Here is a 17,962-nt window from a genome sequence, read left to right as displayed (position 1 = left end):
CAGCCCCCAGTAGTATACAGCCTGCCCCCAGTAGTATACAGCACAGCCCCCAGTAGTATACAGCACTGCCCCCAGTAGTATACAGCACTGCCCCCAGTAGTATACAGCCTGCCCCCAGTAGTATACAGCACAGCCCCCAGTAGTATACAGCACAGCCCCCAGTAGTATACAGCACAGCCCCCAGTAGTATACAGCACTGCCCCTAGTAGTATACAGCACAGCCCCCAGAAGTATACAGCACAGTCCCCAGTAGTATACAGCACTGCCCCCAGTAGTATACAGCACTGCCCCCAGTAGTATACAGCACAGCCCCCAGTAGTATACAGCACAGCCCCCAGTAGTATACAGCCTGCCCCCAGTAGTATACAGCACAGCCCCCAGTAGTATACAGCACTGCCCCCAGTAGTATACAGCACTGCCCCCAGTAGTATACAGCACAGCCCCCAGTAGTATACAGCACAGCCCCCAGTAGTATACAGCACTGCCCCCAGTAGTATACAGCACTGCCCCCTGTAGTATACAGCACAGCCCCCAGTAGTATACAGCACAGCCCCCAGTAGTATACAGCACTGCTCCCAGTAGTATACAGCACAGCCCCCAGTAGTATACAGCACTGCCCCCGGCAGTATACAGCACAGCCCCCAGTAGTATACAGCACAGCCCCCAGTAGTATACAGCACAGCCCCCAGTAGTATACAGCACAGCCCCCAGTAGTATACAGCACAGCCCCCAGTAGTATACAGCACTGCCCCCTGTAGTATACAGCACAGCCCCCAGTAGTATACAGCACTGCCCCCAGTAGTATACAGCACTGCTCCCAGTAGTATACAGCACTGCCCCCAGTAGTATACAGCACAGCCCCCAGTAGTATACAGCACTGCTCCCAGTAGTATACAGCACTGCCCCCAGTAGTATACAGCACAGCCCCCAGTAGTATACAGCACAGCCCCCAGTAGTATACAGCACTGCTCCCAGTAGTATACAGCACTGCCCCCAGTAGTATACAGCACAGCCCCCAGTAGTATACAGCACCGCCCCCAGTAGTATACAGCACCGCCCCCAGTAGTATACAAGGGCGCCGCCATTGATCTTCCCCAGCAGGCGCCTAGTATGACGCGCCGCTGCTGACGTCATACTAGGCGCCGCCCCGGGGAAATACATGGTGGCGCCCAGTAGAAGAAAGAAAACGGCGCAGAAGACTGAAGACGAGCCGCGCAGACATCGGGGCCAGAATCGAGGGTGAGTAGACATCGAGGGTGAGTATGCGCCGATATCGCTGTGAAAGCTAGCACCGATCACGGGTGTTACCGGTAAGCCTTTGCTGCAATATGCAGCAAAGACTTACCGGCTATGGAGAGGGCTCAGCCCGACGGCGGGCGGTCGGGATTACCGGCGTATAAGACGACCCCAGACTAGACAGAAGATTTTTCTGTCTTCAAAAGTCGTCTTATACGCCGGAATATACGGTAATAGAGCTCATTCTATCCCTTTATTTTACAATTTTACTCAGTTTTATAACTGTTTTAGCTCCTATCACTCAGTGATGGTCAGTGTAAGATTCTCTAAGCAGACACTTCATAATTCCTCACAATTCTTTTGTGCTATGAGATGTTATGAGTGTCGCGGCTGGACTATTCTTCATGCAACACACATTTCTAAGGGGATGTTCCGGTGCTCAGTCGAATAGTACGACACAAGTCTGACAGAAATGTGTGGCACACACTATGTTAAAGGTGCAGGAAAAAAAGTTGGTGCACTCTGTCAGAGAAGTGCAGAGAGCACCAGATTCATGAAGAACAGGTGCCACAAATAATGAATCTGGTGTACCCTGCACACTACACAGGCAAATTGCACATAATGCAGTTTGCACAGTTTTAAGTAAATGTACCCCATTCTGTGAGCATGTCCCGCACTGTAGTCATACATCCTGCATACGCTCGAGGAGCCAGCCAATGAAGCTAGCCAGGGCATGGAGGGAGCAAAAGGTACAATTATAGTACGGGGCGTGCATAAATGAAAAGCCGGTAATGCCGAGAGGCGCTCGGGTGACGTCAGCCTGAGGACCTCTGGCTAATTTACATATTATTTAAAACTCTTTCTGTTTGTAAGTGTGCTGTTTCTTTATCCACTAAAACAGTTCCACTGTTAGACATCTACCATCAGTGAAACTTCCTTTAACCTCTTCCCGCTCCGCACCGTATTAGCACTGCACGGAGCTGTTACTGATGTATGAAGAGGGCTCAAGGCTGTATGTGTCAGTGGCACATTATAATAAATCATGTGTAAAAATGCCATATACTGCAATACAGTTCACACCATAAAGGCCATTCCCTATGGAGAATTTGTCCCAATACATTAGGTTTTAACCAACAAAGTATAGAAATTAAGCAGAAATTGCTATCATGAGGATATCCTTGAACCCTCTTGGATTGTAAAAAAACATAATTCACAAATACATACCTAAATTAAATCAAGACACTGCAGGTCATGGTAAAACATTGGATAATTCCCTTTCTCCAAGCATGATTTGTCCTAAATCTGAAAATCAAACACTCCTACAAAGGGAAGCGTCATGGATTCTAAGTATTAATTGCAGATTCCCATGACCCTGAGTAGCACTCCCATATGGATTCCACCGCACAACTGTGGGTAAAGTAGAGACTTTTTATACAATTTTGTCTTCTCATCTTCCTCTTTGCTGTGATTCCGGCAGATGATGACATCATCACATGGCGCCTCTTGGCATCACAGCTGATTGCTCTCTGCATCATCATGTTATTCAACTCTAGCTGTGTCTGAGGGACACAGATAGTTAAAGTCCCGACTTTAGAAGTATATATAGGTACAGCTTACTTTCTAGACATTGCATTGTTCTTTTTTGCCTTAGTGTATATAAGGAGGCATACAGCAGACATTCAACATTTTTCCTTTAGTAAACTCATTTACATTTCTCTTTCTCTCTTTACGGTATTAGTATCCACATTGTGCTCCTAATTAAAAAATATCCCTCACAGCATATGACCATACTGTGCCCAAAGCATATGTAAATAAACACAAAGTTTCCGTCTGCAGTTAAATATACTCCTCTAAATTAAGAAAAAGATATACAGCGAGCCATTGTCTGCTGGATGCTGCAGCAGTTAGATACGGAGCTGTGATTGGTTGTTATTCTGTCACAGGTTACTATACGCAATGAGTGAGGTAAGACCCTTATGGAGAGAGACAGACAGAGACAGACAGAGATAGTCAGACACAGAGGCAGAGAGAGAGAGACCTGGAGAGAGTCTGACATAGGTCTCCAAACTGAATGGAGAACTCTGTTTGTGTATAGTATCACTTTGGCAACAAGACATTCAGCTAGATTTGTTTTACTTTTACTCTTACATAAAAGGAAAGTAAAGTCTTAAAAATGATATTTCTATAATGTGCCAGGGGCTGCTTAAACTGTTGTCACATACTTCCTGCTGTAGATACAAGAATAAACAATCTATATACAAATTGGGGTTAAGGCATAGCACAGAAAAAGTAAAACAACAAGACGTACTGGAAGAGCACATTGTCACAGTGGAAGAGCACAGTGCCTAAAAATACTATTGTCAAGGTAACAAATAATGAATTAAATGAAAAAAAATATATAGGCCTATAGGACTAGACTGATTACTATGATCATTTTTTGCATGTGTCCATGGAATCCACTAAAAGGCTGTCTGAAAAAAGAACTTCACCTCTCACCACGCTCTTGTTATCCTGTGGTGCCGTCTGTCACTTCCAGCTTCTGTTTGAATATAGAGGCCAGTGGTGACACGCATCTACAGCCGCGTGACTGCACTGAAACTACCCCTTTTAACATATACATCTGGGGTTTTTGAATCTACACTGTTAAAGGTGTATTTCAGGACTTTATCAGTAATTTTTTTGGGGGGAAGAATCAACAACAAGCTGGACTCAATTGTGAAGTGGAACAAAAATTATTGGATATTTTATTTTTTGTAAAGAATAAAAGGGGAGCGTGCAATATTATTGGGCCCCTTTACTTTCAGTGCAGCAAACTCCCTCCAAAAGTTCAGTGAGGATCTCTGAATGATGTTGTCCTAAAGGACTGAAGATGATATATATATATATATATATATATATATATATATATATATATATATATATATAGTCCACCTGTGTGTAATCGGGTCTGCATATAAATACACCTGCTCTGTGATATCTCAGGGTTCTGCATCATGAAGACCAGGGAACACCCCAGGCAGGTCTGTGATACTGTTGTGGAGAAGTTTAAAGCCGGATTTGGATACAAAAAGATTTCACAAACTGTAAACATCCCAAGGAGCTCTGTGTACGCAATCATGAAATGGAAGGAGTATCAGACCACTGCAAATCTACCAAGACCTGGCCATCCCTCTAAACTTTCATCTCAAACAAGGAGAAGACTGATCAGAGATGCAGCCAAGAGGCCCATGATCTTTCTAGGTGAACTGCAGAGATCTACAGCTGAGGTGGGAGGGTCCGTCCATGGGACAACAATCAGTCGTACACTGCACAAATCTGGCCTCAATGGAAGCCATTTCGCAAAGATATCCTTAAAAAGTCTTGTTTTAAGTCTGCCACAAGCCACCTGGGAGACACCAAACATGTGGAAGAAGGCATGCGGTCAGATGAAACCAAAATCCAACTTTTTTTCCACAAAGCCAAACGATATGTTTGGCATTAAAGCAACATACCTCATCATCCTGAACACACCATCCCCACTGTCATGTATGGTGGGGGCACCATCCCCACTGTCACACATGGTAGGGGCACCATTCCCACTGTCACACATGGTAGGGGCACCATTCCCACTGTCACACATGGTAGGGGCACCATTCCCACTGTCACACATGGTAGGGGCACCATTCCCATTGTCAGACATGGTGGGGGCACCATTCCCACTGTCACACATGGTAGGGGCCCCATTCCCACTGTCACACATGGTAGGGGCCCCATTCCCACTGTCACACATGGTAGGGGCACCATTCCCACTGTCACACATGGTAGGGGCACCATTCCCACTGTCACACATGTTGGGGGCACCATCCCCACTGTCACACATAGCATGGGCAGCATCATGGTTTGGCCTTTTCTTCGGCAGGGTCAGGGAAGATGTTTAAAATTAATGGGAAGATGGAGCCAAATACAGGACGATACTAGAAGAAAACCTGTTGGAGTTTGCAAAAGACCTGCGACTGGGACGGAGATTTATCTTCCAACAAGACAATGATCCCAAACATACAGCTAGCTCTACAATGGAAGGTTCACAAATGAACGTATCCAGGTGTTAGAATGTCCAAGTCCAGACCTGAATCCAATTGAGAATCTGTGGAAAGAGCTGAAAATTGCTTTTCAAAAACCATCCAACCTCTCTGAGCTCCAGCTGTTTACCAAGGCAGAATGGGCAAGAATTTCAGTCTTTCGATGTGCAAAACTGATACCTGAAATCTTAAATATAGTAGCGAAGCAGCACTGAGTAAAAAAAGTATTTCTTTATTCCACCATAATAAAAAAGCGACATTTCGCCCTGTCTATGAAGGCATTATTAAGCTTGATAATACCTCCATAGAGAGGATGAACGGTCGCTTTATTATGGTGGAATGCTGCTTCGCTACAATATTTTTCTGGTGAACTTTTGATACGTCTGGATCAGCCGCTTTTGAAGACTTGCACTTGTGATTGACCTATACAGGTGTTACAATTTCCCGCTTTTCCCAGATACCTTGGACCTGATACCCTAAGCGACTTGCAGCTGTAATCACAGGTGGCGCTACAAAGTATTAATTTAAGGGGGCAAATAATATTTCAGTTTATTTATTTATTTATTTATTTATTTTTTTTATTCTTCACCAAAAAAATTACAATTTTATATCTTTATGTTTGAAGCCTGAAATGTGGCAAAAGGTAGAAAAGTTCGAGGGGGCCGAATACTTCCGCAAGGCACTGTACTTCTGAATTTAGGCCTGGCCCAACCTGAAGTTCTGCAGGACACTGTACCAGAGTGACGAGGGAACTGGGAGACAGAGTGGGGTAAGCATGTGTTGTTTGTTTTTTTCCCTATCCAGGACCCCCATGGGTTACTCATGAAAAACCCATTTAGAGCAGTCTGCCTCCACTTTACAGGCCTAATGGCTGTAATGACCTGCAGGGCACCAATAGGGGTGTCCAACATTGTAAAAAAAATAATACTGCATGTTGTGACCTGCATGGTATGTAGATGACAGGATGCAGTCAGTGATATATAACTATACTGAAATAATAGAATACAATAATGTAACCATGTTTCATCTGCACACCCTGTACATGCCAGAGGAGTCTCCTGTGATAGTAGTAAGCGTCAATCTGTGTGGCGTTCATAGAGTTTGTGTGTATTTTGGTAGATACAGAAGCAGTGAGAGCCCCCCTTCTTACCCCGGGGGCACGCCTCTTCTTACGCTCTTTCCTCCCAAAAAGGGTTTTGTGGCTGGTCCTTCTGTCGCCAGTTAATTAAATTGTTTCCTCTGTGGTGAAGTAGCACATCCAGTGGACACGTTCTGTATATATAACCCAGATCTGCCACAGATTCTAGGACAGTTGCCTAAGGAAACCATGGGCAAACTGGCAATCTCCAAACATTTCTATCCTATAGATACAGATAAACACAGGAACACACAACGAGAGAATCCTGGAAAGTATGCAAATAAATCTACAGGATTGAGTTTTCTAGTATTTCGGATGATTTCTGCACTATGCAAAGTTTAGCTGACATGACGCAGTAACCAGTAATGTCAGATTATAAGTGGGTAAGCAGCAAGAGACCCGTATAAAATGCACACTTCCACTATAGCAGTGATATCAAACCTTTTAGAGACTGAGACACATATTTTTCACGAAGTGCCCAATGCCAATTTAAAGTAACTTATTCCTCCCTGCTCTGTCACAGGTTTCAAACGTATTGGCGTCCTGAGGACACAAATACAGTAGAAAGAAGGAGAAATTTGGATAATCATTGTAGATTCCCTTAAGGTCCCAATCAAAGGATGAATCACAGGCCCGGAAAAGGTCCAGCTCTGTCCACACCTCCTTTCACCTCTTGCACTTCAAGTCACTTTGAAATAGAGCTGAACATGGTGCGTCCTTGGCTGCCTGCCTGCAGGAGGAGGTCTTGAGTCCTGAATGGCAACATTTGTGCTGGGTGATGGCCTGTGTGCCTACAGAGAGGGCTCCAAGTGCCATAGGTCCGCCACCTCTGCATTAAAGGATCCCTGGTAATATTGTAGCAATATTCCTATAACTATAATGAAAGAAATGGGTGTAGCACAGCCACAAATTATTTGTGAGCCAATGCACAAATGCCAACACGAAAGCAATACAAGAAAAAAGAATGCATTCAAGGCTCTTGTATAGTGCAAAAATAAGCATCAAAGTTTATTAGACAACTGACAAATGTTCAAAAGGTACACACATTTAAAATCATTTAAAATACTCTATATACATGAGATCATACAGTCACTTGGTATAGTGAAACTGTAACCTACCCCCCGACCAACACAAGGTAAGTGATACAAGGCCAACCTGACTGCCCAGCAGTAGAATGGTACTAAATTGCTAAATGTAGGTGAACAAAAACGGGTCCCCTAACCTATCCAAACATGTAGAAAGCCAAATGGCAACCTCAGGCTCCAAGCCAAATGCAAAAGGTATATTGTGACCGCCACCCCCGTCCACCTGAGCCTTCCGTCACTGCTCTCAGGTCTGCCGCCGATTTCAGAGTCCTCTTCTTGGTCTCCATCCAGGTTCTTTCATGCTTATTCGGTCACAATATACCTTTTGCATTTGGCTTGGAGCCTGAGGTTGCCATTTGGCTTTCTACATGTTTGGATAGGTTAGGGGACCCGTTTTTGTTCACCTACATTTAGCAATTTAGTACCATTCTACTGCTGGGCAGTCAGGTTGGCCTTGTATCACTTACCTTGTGTTGGTCGGGGGGTAGGTTACAGTTTCACTATACCAAGTGACTGTATGATCTCATGTATATAGAGTATTTTAAATGATTTTAAATGTGTGTACCTTTTGAACATTTGTCAGTTGTCTAATAAACTTTGATGCTTATTTTTGCACTATACAAGAGCCTTGAATGCATTCTTTTTTCTTGTATTGCTTTAATATTCCTATAACTGTGGTATTTTATTTGTTAATCCCTTCCCGACATTTGACGTAATAATACTGCATGGCGGGAGGTGCGTTCCCGCATTTTGCAGTATGATTTTGTGTTTTTTATGAAAATGTGAGAAATCTTACCTAAAGTTCAAAGCCCCATAGCATTTTACAAAAATGAGAGAATGCATAAAAACCATGGATACATTAAGCAGACATTCGGTTAATGTTATCAAGTTTTTTTGCTGTTATGATTACGTATGGAAAAAGTAGAACATTTTCAATTTCCAAAATCGAGACTTTTTCCAAATTTTCACCAAATATCTGTTTTGTTCATAAATAAACGCAACACATACCACCAAAATCTTTCAACTAACATGTGTGTCTCGAAAAAACTATTTCAAAATCACTTGGATATGTTAAAGCGTTCCAAAGTTATAACCACTTATAGTGACACAGGCACATAACCACTTATAGTGACACATTTGAAGAAATGGGCCGTGTCAGGAAGGTGAAAAGTGGCTTTGGCGTTAAGGGGTTAAAGTGCAGTATCTCTGGTTCTGTAGCACACAGAACCACAAGTCTGATGTATTTTTAAATTCTCAATACATGTTTAGAGTGGTCAGGACTCTACTTATTTGATACTGAAAGTCGAAGAGGACTTTTCACCATCTCAAATAACTCTGTATCAATCAGTATAGAAATAGAGGGGCTAGAGTAAAAAGTGTGTCTGTGCCAAAATAATTGGAATTCCAACTATTACAAAATGCAAAATCGGAGAGTTGGTGAGAGATTGCATGATTAACAGATTAACTGATTACATGAACTGTAAAAGAAAATATATGCCTGTTCGCAGGCACCACTAGAGGATGCTGTGGAGCTTAAAACATACTGTTATATACTGAACACAATTATGATGCTGTATTTCAATTATGTCTGAGCAGGATATTTTACTAGTTCAGCACGAGCCGGGTGCATAGCCGGTAAGTCTTTGCTGTATATTGCAGCATAGGCTTACCATTAACACCCATGGGCCCGCCGATTGCCGCCGGCGAAGTTGCCGGCGGCTTCAAAAAGATGGCTGCGCATGGGTGACGTCATCTTGCCGCAGATCGTCGCTCCCTATGACGTCATCGGGGAGCGGCGATCTATCGCCATGACAGCCTCGGGTCTTCCAAAGACCCGAGGCTGTCTCGTTTTAACCCATTCATTACAATGTGCTTATAGCTGATAACACATTGTAATGAATGAGGAGGAAAATCCCCATATACCGCCATACTGTAGTATGGCAGTATTTGATAGGATCGATCAGACAACCTAGGGTTAAAGTACCCTAGGGCAGTGGTGGCGAACCTATGGCACGGGTGCCAGAGGTGGCACTCAGAGCCATTTCTGGGGGCACTCAGTCCATCACCCCAGCACAGAGTTCACCAAATAAGATCAAATCCACCAAATCTTTCTGCAGTCCCAGGCAACTTAAGAAATGCTGCTCTCAGCGCTATTTAACAGCGACATTGATTGGCTGTTTGAACTACAGGAAAAGTGAGAAGGTGTTGAAAGAAATGTAATATCTTTGGAGGTCCTCCTGCTGGACCAACCATTCTTTCTCTACAGAGAGGAAAGACCAATACAATTGAAAGATGTGGAAGAACAGGTAGCAATAAGTTACTGCTTAAAATGCCATGTTGGCACTTCACGGTAAATAAGTGGATTTTGGCTGTTGTTTGGGCACTCTGTCTCTAAAAGGTTTGCCATCACTGCCCTAGGGAGTCTGAAAAACAGTAAAAGTAAAAATAAAAAAAAGTTGAAAAAAAATTATAATAAAAAAACCAAAAAATTCAAATCACCCCCCTTTCCCTAGATGTAATATAAATATTAACAGTAAAAATCATAAACACATCAGGTATCGCCGCGTCCAAAAATGCCCAATCTATCAAAATATAATAACGTTTTTTCACTGTGTTTTACCCTGTAACTTTTTTGCCATTTTAAAAAAAAAATTTAAAAAAAAATATAAAAAGTGATCAAAAGGTCGCACAGTCCGAAAAATTATAGCAATGAAAACGCCATCAAAAGTCGTAAAAAAATATCAGCATCCACAGCTCTGTACACCAAAGTATGAAAAAGTTATTAGTGCCTGAAGATGGCACAATTAAAAAAAACCATTTTGTACAGGAGATTTTAATTTTTGTAAATGTATGAAAACATTATAAAACCTATATAAATTTGGTATCCCCGTGATTGCGCCGACCCAAAGAATAAAGTAGACATGTAATTTGGGGCACACAGGGAAAGCTGAAATATCCAAGCCCACAAGATAATGCGAATGTGTTTTTTCACCATTGGCACTGCATTTGGAATTTTTTTCCTGCTTCCCAGTACAAAGCATGGAATATTCAATACCATCACTATGAAGTGCAATTTGTGAAAAATGGAAGTGAAAAAACTTAAAAGGGCCAAGTCGTTAAGGGGTTAAATATCTGTGTCTACCTTATTAAAGGGAATTTTCTTCAATACGGAAAGATCCAAGGGGACTTGGGAGTGAAAAGAACACTCCTACTCTGGTTTTGGGCCTGCACCTGTTGTTGCGGGGGGTTATGGGAGACACTTTATAAAAAGAGGGGCCTACTCGGAGAGAACACAGGGGACAACACAGAATGTAAAGTTTCCTTGATAAAGGTCCACCAAAGTAAATGAGGTGCCTGCTGTGTTGCAGAATTGGTAAGTGTCAGTCTATGATTTAGCTTTATAGCCACAGGTAGAACTGTAGGATATAGAACATTTAACCCCTTAATGACCTGGCCCTTTTTTGTTTTTTCATTTTCATTTTTCACTCCCCTCCTTCAAAATTCTATAACTTTTTTATTTTTTCACATAAAGAGCTCTGTGATGGCTTGTTTTCTGCGTAACAAATTGCACTTCATAGTGACGGTATTTATTCTTCCATGCCATGTACTGAAAATGGTGAAAAAACACATTTGCGTCGTTTTCTTGTGGGCTTGGATATCACGGCTTTCACTATGCGCCCCAAATTACATGTTTACTTTATTTTTTAGGTTGGCACGATCACAGAGATGCCAAATTTGTATAGGCTCTATGCTTTTTTCATACATTTACAAAAATTTTAATTTTGCCATCTTCTATCTTCTAACTTTTTCATACTTTGGTGTACGGAGCTGTGGGTGGTGTCATTTTGTGTGACTTTTGATGACATTTTCATTGCTACAATTTTAAGGACTGTACAACCTTTTGTTCACTTTATATTGAATTTTTTATATTTTTCAAAATGACAAAAAGTGTCATTATTGTTTATTTATATAAGTTCTAGGGAAAGAAGGGTGATTTGAGTTTTTATATTTTTTTTTTACTATAAATTTTTTTTTATTTTTACTTTCACTGTTTTTCAGACCCCCCTAGGGAACTTTAACCCTAGGTTGTCTGATCAATCCTACCATATACTGCCATACTGCAGTATGGCAGTATATGGGGATTTTCCACCTCAATCATTAAAATGAGCAAATCGCACATTGTAATGAATGGGTTAAAACGAGGTCTTTGGAAGACCCGAGGCTGTCATGGCAACCGATCACCGCTCCCTGATGATGTCACGGGGAGCGACAATCATCACCCATCTAGCACTGATCCCGGATGTTACTGGTAAGTCTTTGCTGCAATATGCAGCAAAGACTTACCGTCTATGGAGAGAGCTCAGCCCGTGAGCCCTCTCCATGTACCCGCACCCAATGTGCGCTGTACTGTTACGGCACGTGCCAGTAAGGGGTTAAAGGACTTTTATCACCTGAATCGAGGATTCTAAACCAAACACATTCACATACTGGTTTTTGCCCTCACTGGCAGAATCTGTTCTACTTTTAGCTTCTTATAAAAGGCTTTTACAATTATGCAAATGAGCCTGAGGGGCTCTAGGCTCCGTAGGTGTTAATGGAGGCAGGAGCAACCAAGCCCCATCTGCATAATTTTAAAAGCCTTTTCTTTTAAAAAACAGGATCATAAGAAGCTTAAAGAAGAGTGGATACTGTCATAGGGGGTACACACCAGTATGTCAGTGTGCTTGGTTTATAACCCTTGATCCTGGTGGTAGATGATCTTTTAAGTGAAAAGTGACATAAAAAATCCTAAAAAAAACTTGGTAAAAATAATAGTTAATTTTTTTTTAAGGGATCACCGTCCCTTTAAGTGCAGACTGCCAAGTGACATCCCAACATCTCAATGTTGTAATGGGTGCTGAAGATAACTCTCCAATCTCTGGAAACTCCAGCGGATATTTACATATTCCAGTAATACTCCTTGGACTTTGGAAAGTGTAGGAAGATCAAGTGAATATGGTCTTGGCTGTTTATAAAACTCAATGAGCAGATATGAAAAATTCCAATGTCTTCCCAACAATTGTAACCATTGTCAGGAACCTTCAGAAATGAATGTGGACAACAAAGTTATGATTTCGGCCAAATGTCAACAAACTCTCAGTAAATTCTCATCATCTTAAAGTAATAAAGTAAAACCAACCATAGAAAACTAGATACAAAAATAAACTAACCACAGTCACACTACATAGATTCCAGTCACAGAACATGATATGTAGAAATAGGGGAAAAGTCATCCATGAAGTAAAACCATTACACAAAGAATATTCTTATCCTGTGGTGGAAGAAGAAGAAGAGTGGCAACGATTGCTATATCAAGTATCAAAGGAGGTACCATCAAACTTCACACTCACACTGGGGCACATTTACTTACCTGTCCTGTTGAGATCCCCGCTGTGCATTGTCCGACGAGGATTCGGGTTTGCAGCGATTCACTAAAATTGTGCGTCCAGTTTCCTGCATGTGTCGCTTCCCCGCTGAGGTCCGCCGGAGTTCACCATCTTCTTCCTGGTGCATGTAAGTGCTTGATCTTGCGACACAATTTCGTTTTTAAATTCCGCGGTTTGTCCGAATCAGTTGGGTTGTCCAACGGCACCCTCCCCCTGATTTGTTTCGCATGCAAGCCGGCGCCACTGTGCCACAATCTGATCGCGTGCACCAAAAACCCGGGGCAATTAGGCGCTAAAAGGAAATATTCGGGAAACCCGAACAGAATCGCGGCCCGCCGACCCTTAGTAAATGTGCCCCAATGTCATTGAAAAATACCCAAATAATCTAATGTGTAATCTCATTTTATGGGATATCTCAGTAGTATGGAACTAGAACAGCCACCCTAAAGCAGTGGTCGCAAACCTAACGCCCGGGTGCCAGAAGCACCAGGAGCCCCCTCTTCGGGCACCTATCCCATTGTCCCAGCACAGAATTCAACAGATAGGACTCAAGGCTTCCTCCTTCAGAAGAAGATGCTGTGTTCAGGCTGCCTGGTATTTTAAGAGGAGCAAGTAGGTGTAGACAGTGTTGGATTATAATTGGAGCGCCTGCTCCTGGCCTCGCAAGGTGAACCTGAAGGGAGACTATAATGATAATCTAATTTTCTCCTCCCTCTTCAAACTGTAATGGTGGTCCCAGGACCCTGATATGATTGAAATCTGTGACAGAGCAGGGAGCAATACGTTACTGCTTAAGTTACCATTGGGACGTTTCGGACCCCAGAAGGAGTAAGCATGGTCAATTAATTATAGGGTTTTTTTAATAGATGCTGGAGCTCATTTACTAAGGGTCTGCGGACCGCATTTTTCCCGACGATTTCCGAGTTGCTCCGCATTTAACAGGGGATTTTGGCACACGCGAACGGATTTTGGCGCCTCAGCTTTCACACGACACAAATCGGGGGCAGGCCGTTGGATGATCCGACAGATTCGGACAACGTGGAGGATTTTACATCGGAAATTGTGTCCCAGGAAAAATCCACTTACCAGCACCAGGAAGAAGAAGGTGAACTCCAGCGGACCTTGGCGGGGAAGCGACAGATGCAGGAACTCCGGCGTACGAGCTATGTGAATCTCGCCAGACTTCATCTTCGTCGGACCATCCAGATCGGGGGGTGGCGATAGGACCGGGTAAGGAAATTTGCCCCACTCTCTGAACACACAGGTTTCGGGAGATGCAGGAAGTGAGATAGTTGTTCACACAACCTCACCCATTTACCCAACCTGGCCCACGACACTTGCCAACACCCTTGAACAGTCCTTAACGGGGTCATAAGATCAGGGTTCTGGTCTCATCGAATGTCTGGATTGTGTTGAGATCACACATGACCCACTTCCTATGCTCCCTCTGAGATTTCGAAGGCCGCTAGAGCGAGCTGAGACCCATCTACGCGTTCACCTCACTGTCCTGATCACAGATATGTTTTTGGCCAATGGTTAAAATAAACTATAACTCCATAACTGACATAACTGTGTGAAAGGACCATCTCTCTTACTTATTTGATGAAATATTTTAAAAGATTTATTTAGCTTTTTTTGTTCTTTTTGCAGAGTGATCCATCAGAGATGCAGATCCTTAACTATGCACACAGCATTAATAGCCATTGAGGGCTTGGGCAGCTCAGCCAGGGAGGCACTGGTGGGGGTAATGGGTACTGTGACTAGCATGGGCCCCTCCTTTGATTGGGGGCCCCATGAACGCAGTCCCAGTAAACCCTCCATGATGACGGCCATGATTATACATGGGGGGGATAACAATCCGGGGAATGTCTGGAGTCTCAACCAATAATAGTCCTATGGTTCTCATACTACATTAAACTGATCAATTTGACTGTTCAAGGAGGTTTTCATAATAAATTATTTAACCTTTAAATCATTATTTATTCCAGTTTTTTTGTTACCACCTACAAACATTATTTTTTATTTTAGCAATTTAATAGTATGAGGGCTTGCTTTTTGCTGGAAAAGTTACTAGTTATATATTTAATGGTACTATATTAGGATACATGATTAAAGTTTTCAGGAAGGATTGAAAAAAAAAATGTCTTTTTTATATATGCTATAAATTTGCCACCACCCACTGTTTAGCATAAATAAAATGATAATAAAAAAAATAAAAATATCACATTTTTATCATGAAATTAATTATTTCTACATTTACAGAATGACAGTAGAAAAACATCTAAACCTGCTTTCAACTATACCTGAATAGACATTGCATATGCCTCCAGTTTTATCTCTTTTTAAAGGGAACCTGACATCAGAAATTGTCTTAATAAACCCCTAGCAGAATATTGTCAAGTAGTGTATCACCTTCTAGTTTTTGTTTCTATCATGTTCCAGTGTTATGGCATCATCAAGAAAATTATCTTTGAAGTGGGAAGTAAATTGGTTGTATAAAGTCAAGTAGGCGGAGAGTTTAACAATGAAATGAATGTGAAGAGCACTGACTGAACGCCTCCTCCTCTGTGATTGACATCATCTTTCAGACTTCAGGAGATCTGGTTAGTAATGTCTCTAGATGCAGGACCATCAATTACAGTGCAGGGGCTTTCTGAGGGAGAGAGAACTTGACTTCAGTGTTAAAATCTCCGCCTCCTCGACTTTATACAACCAGTTTACATCTCACTTCAAAGCTGATGATGCCACAGCACTGGGTCATGAAAGAAACACATCTGGAAAGTTGTTTGGCTGCTTGGAAACATATTGGTGATGGTTTATTAGATCAATTTCTGCTGACCGGTTCCCTTTAACATTAAAATTGCATCTCTAATATAGTTGCAGCAAATTACACAACTCTCACTAAGGGCTCCTGGCTGTGTTTGGTTATACATGTTACTGTACAAGGATGACGAAATTACACTTTTTTATTATGTTTTTAAAATCCTGCAGTATTTAGTATTATTTATTTATAGAGCAGCATTAATTGCATAGTGCTGAACACTATGGGGTTCACATAAATTATATAAAGACAAGAACAAGAAGTCAAAGCAGGATCCTGCCTGTGAGGGCTCACAATGGCTCTATATGGTTTTCTATCAATAAAGATCCTAGAATGTGTACATGAGGGACCTCTAGTGTTTCTTCATGAACTTTCCACACTTCTTTCTTTATAGCCCTTTGCCTATGGTAGATCAATAGAAGAATAAATACAACACCAACAAAATTCTGCTTATTGCTAAATTTACTATTTTCTGTTTTAATCAGTGTAAAATCAGATATCACTGGTTAGTGTGAGAGAATCCAGCAAAATACAGTATGGAGGAGATTTATGAATATGTCGCACTTAAAACCGGAGCACAGTAGAACTAGACCAGTGTTTGACTTCTCCCCATTTCTCACGATTTCTGATGCTGGATAATAAATCTGCGGTTGTTTAAAGGTGTCGAGTCTTACTTTCCACCATCTAAGATGGTCTAGTTTACTTCGCTGACTTCATTTTCTGGCACATGTTTGGCTTGCCTTTCTTTTTAATTTTTGAGACTTTTCATGGCACATGTGCTCATTTGCATCTTTCTTTGCACCTAAGACAGTCTCCCTTCAAAATTCGCCATTATCTAGTTTTCTGCGTTGTCCCCTGAGTAGTCACCTGAATCCAGATCTGAAAATTGCAACTTTTTTAAAAAGTAAATTTTGGCGCAAGTCTAAGGCAGCCCCTGACCAGATGTAGACATTAGCTTAGAGCTGATTGGGACTTTTGGAGAGCTTGTTTTGAATTTTGTTTTAAAAATTCGCAAAATTCACCAAAAAGGCCTAACTGTATTTGATAGAGACTAACTTCCTGATCTGTGGGGGTCTCAGTGATGAGATAATAATACCCCAAATGAATAGGGCATCAAGTCGCACACAAGCCAGCCTGCTCTATTCATCTCTATGGCACTGACGGAGAAAGCCGAGTTCGGGACTTACTTGCTATGGAGCTGATGAAGATAGCTCAACGCTGTACTTTGCTGTCTCCTTTAGTTCAACAGACAGTAAAAGGAGCAGCAACTGCCTGCTCCATTCTTTTTAGTTACAACGGATCCTCGTTCTCTTGGGGGTCCTATCACTGAAATCCCCATTGATCAGCCCCTACACTGTGGATAGGGGCAAATTTGTTGTAATTGGAAAACCCCTTTAATAAATGTGGTGGCATGTATTTCAGAGTTTTTTTTATGCAGTTTAATCCAGAATTCTGGCTCAGATAGCTTGATAAATATTCTACTATATGACTACAAGTGAATACACCCTCATTTTTATTTTTTAGAGAGAGCTTAATAGTTTACCAACCATTTCCGTATTTTTATTGGTTTTATTTGGTTTGCCGGTAGTTCGGATAGTGCCTTTATTTTGCCTGATTCCAGATGTTGTCACTTGATCTAAAATTAAATTGTGCCGAATGATTAGTATGGGTCGTGCAAAAATTTGTCACAAAAATCACTGCAGACCTTGAATGGCAAAACCGTTCATATAATTCTGAATGGAGCTTGGCCTGAGCAGATATTTGGCTCTTGTGTAACCCCATATCACTCTTAATGGGGTTTTCCCACGAAACAAGGACAGGATAGGTGGATAATTTGTGGATAGGACTTAAAGGGAAAACCCATTTAAATCTTGTGAGCAGGCCCACATGACCATGTTATTGCTTTGTTATGTCTTATTTTGTTTGTAAATGTCCTCCATGATCTGAAGCATTGTGAAATATGATGCCGCTATAGAAATAAAGATTTTTTTTATTATTATTGAAATGTCACTACATGTTTGTGCTGTTATGGCATATATGAGAGCAGACCTAGCTTATATTGTATTATCAGCAATTCCCTCATTCTCCTCCGTCCACTTTTTAAAACTTGACAGAAACAGATGTCCTAAACGTTCCTCCATCCTCCTGCCTCATTTACGCCCTATATCTAGGCCCTCTCAACAACATGCATCCTTACA

Source organism: Engystomops pustulosus, chromosome 2 (genome assembly GCF_040894005.1).
Source record: "Engystomops pustulosus chromosome 2, aEngPut4.maternal, whole genome shotgun sequence".
Classification (NCBI taxonomy): domain Eukaryota; kingdom Metazoa; phylum Chordata; class Amphibia; order Anura; family Leptodactylidae; genus Engystomops; species Engystomops pustulosus.
The sequence above is the reverse complement of the archived record's forward strand: the minus strand, read 5'-3'. Positions refer to the sequence as shown.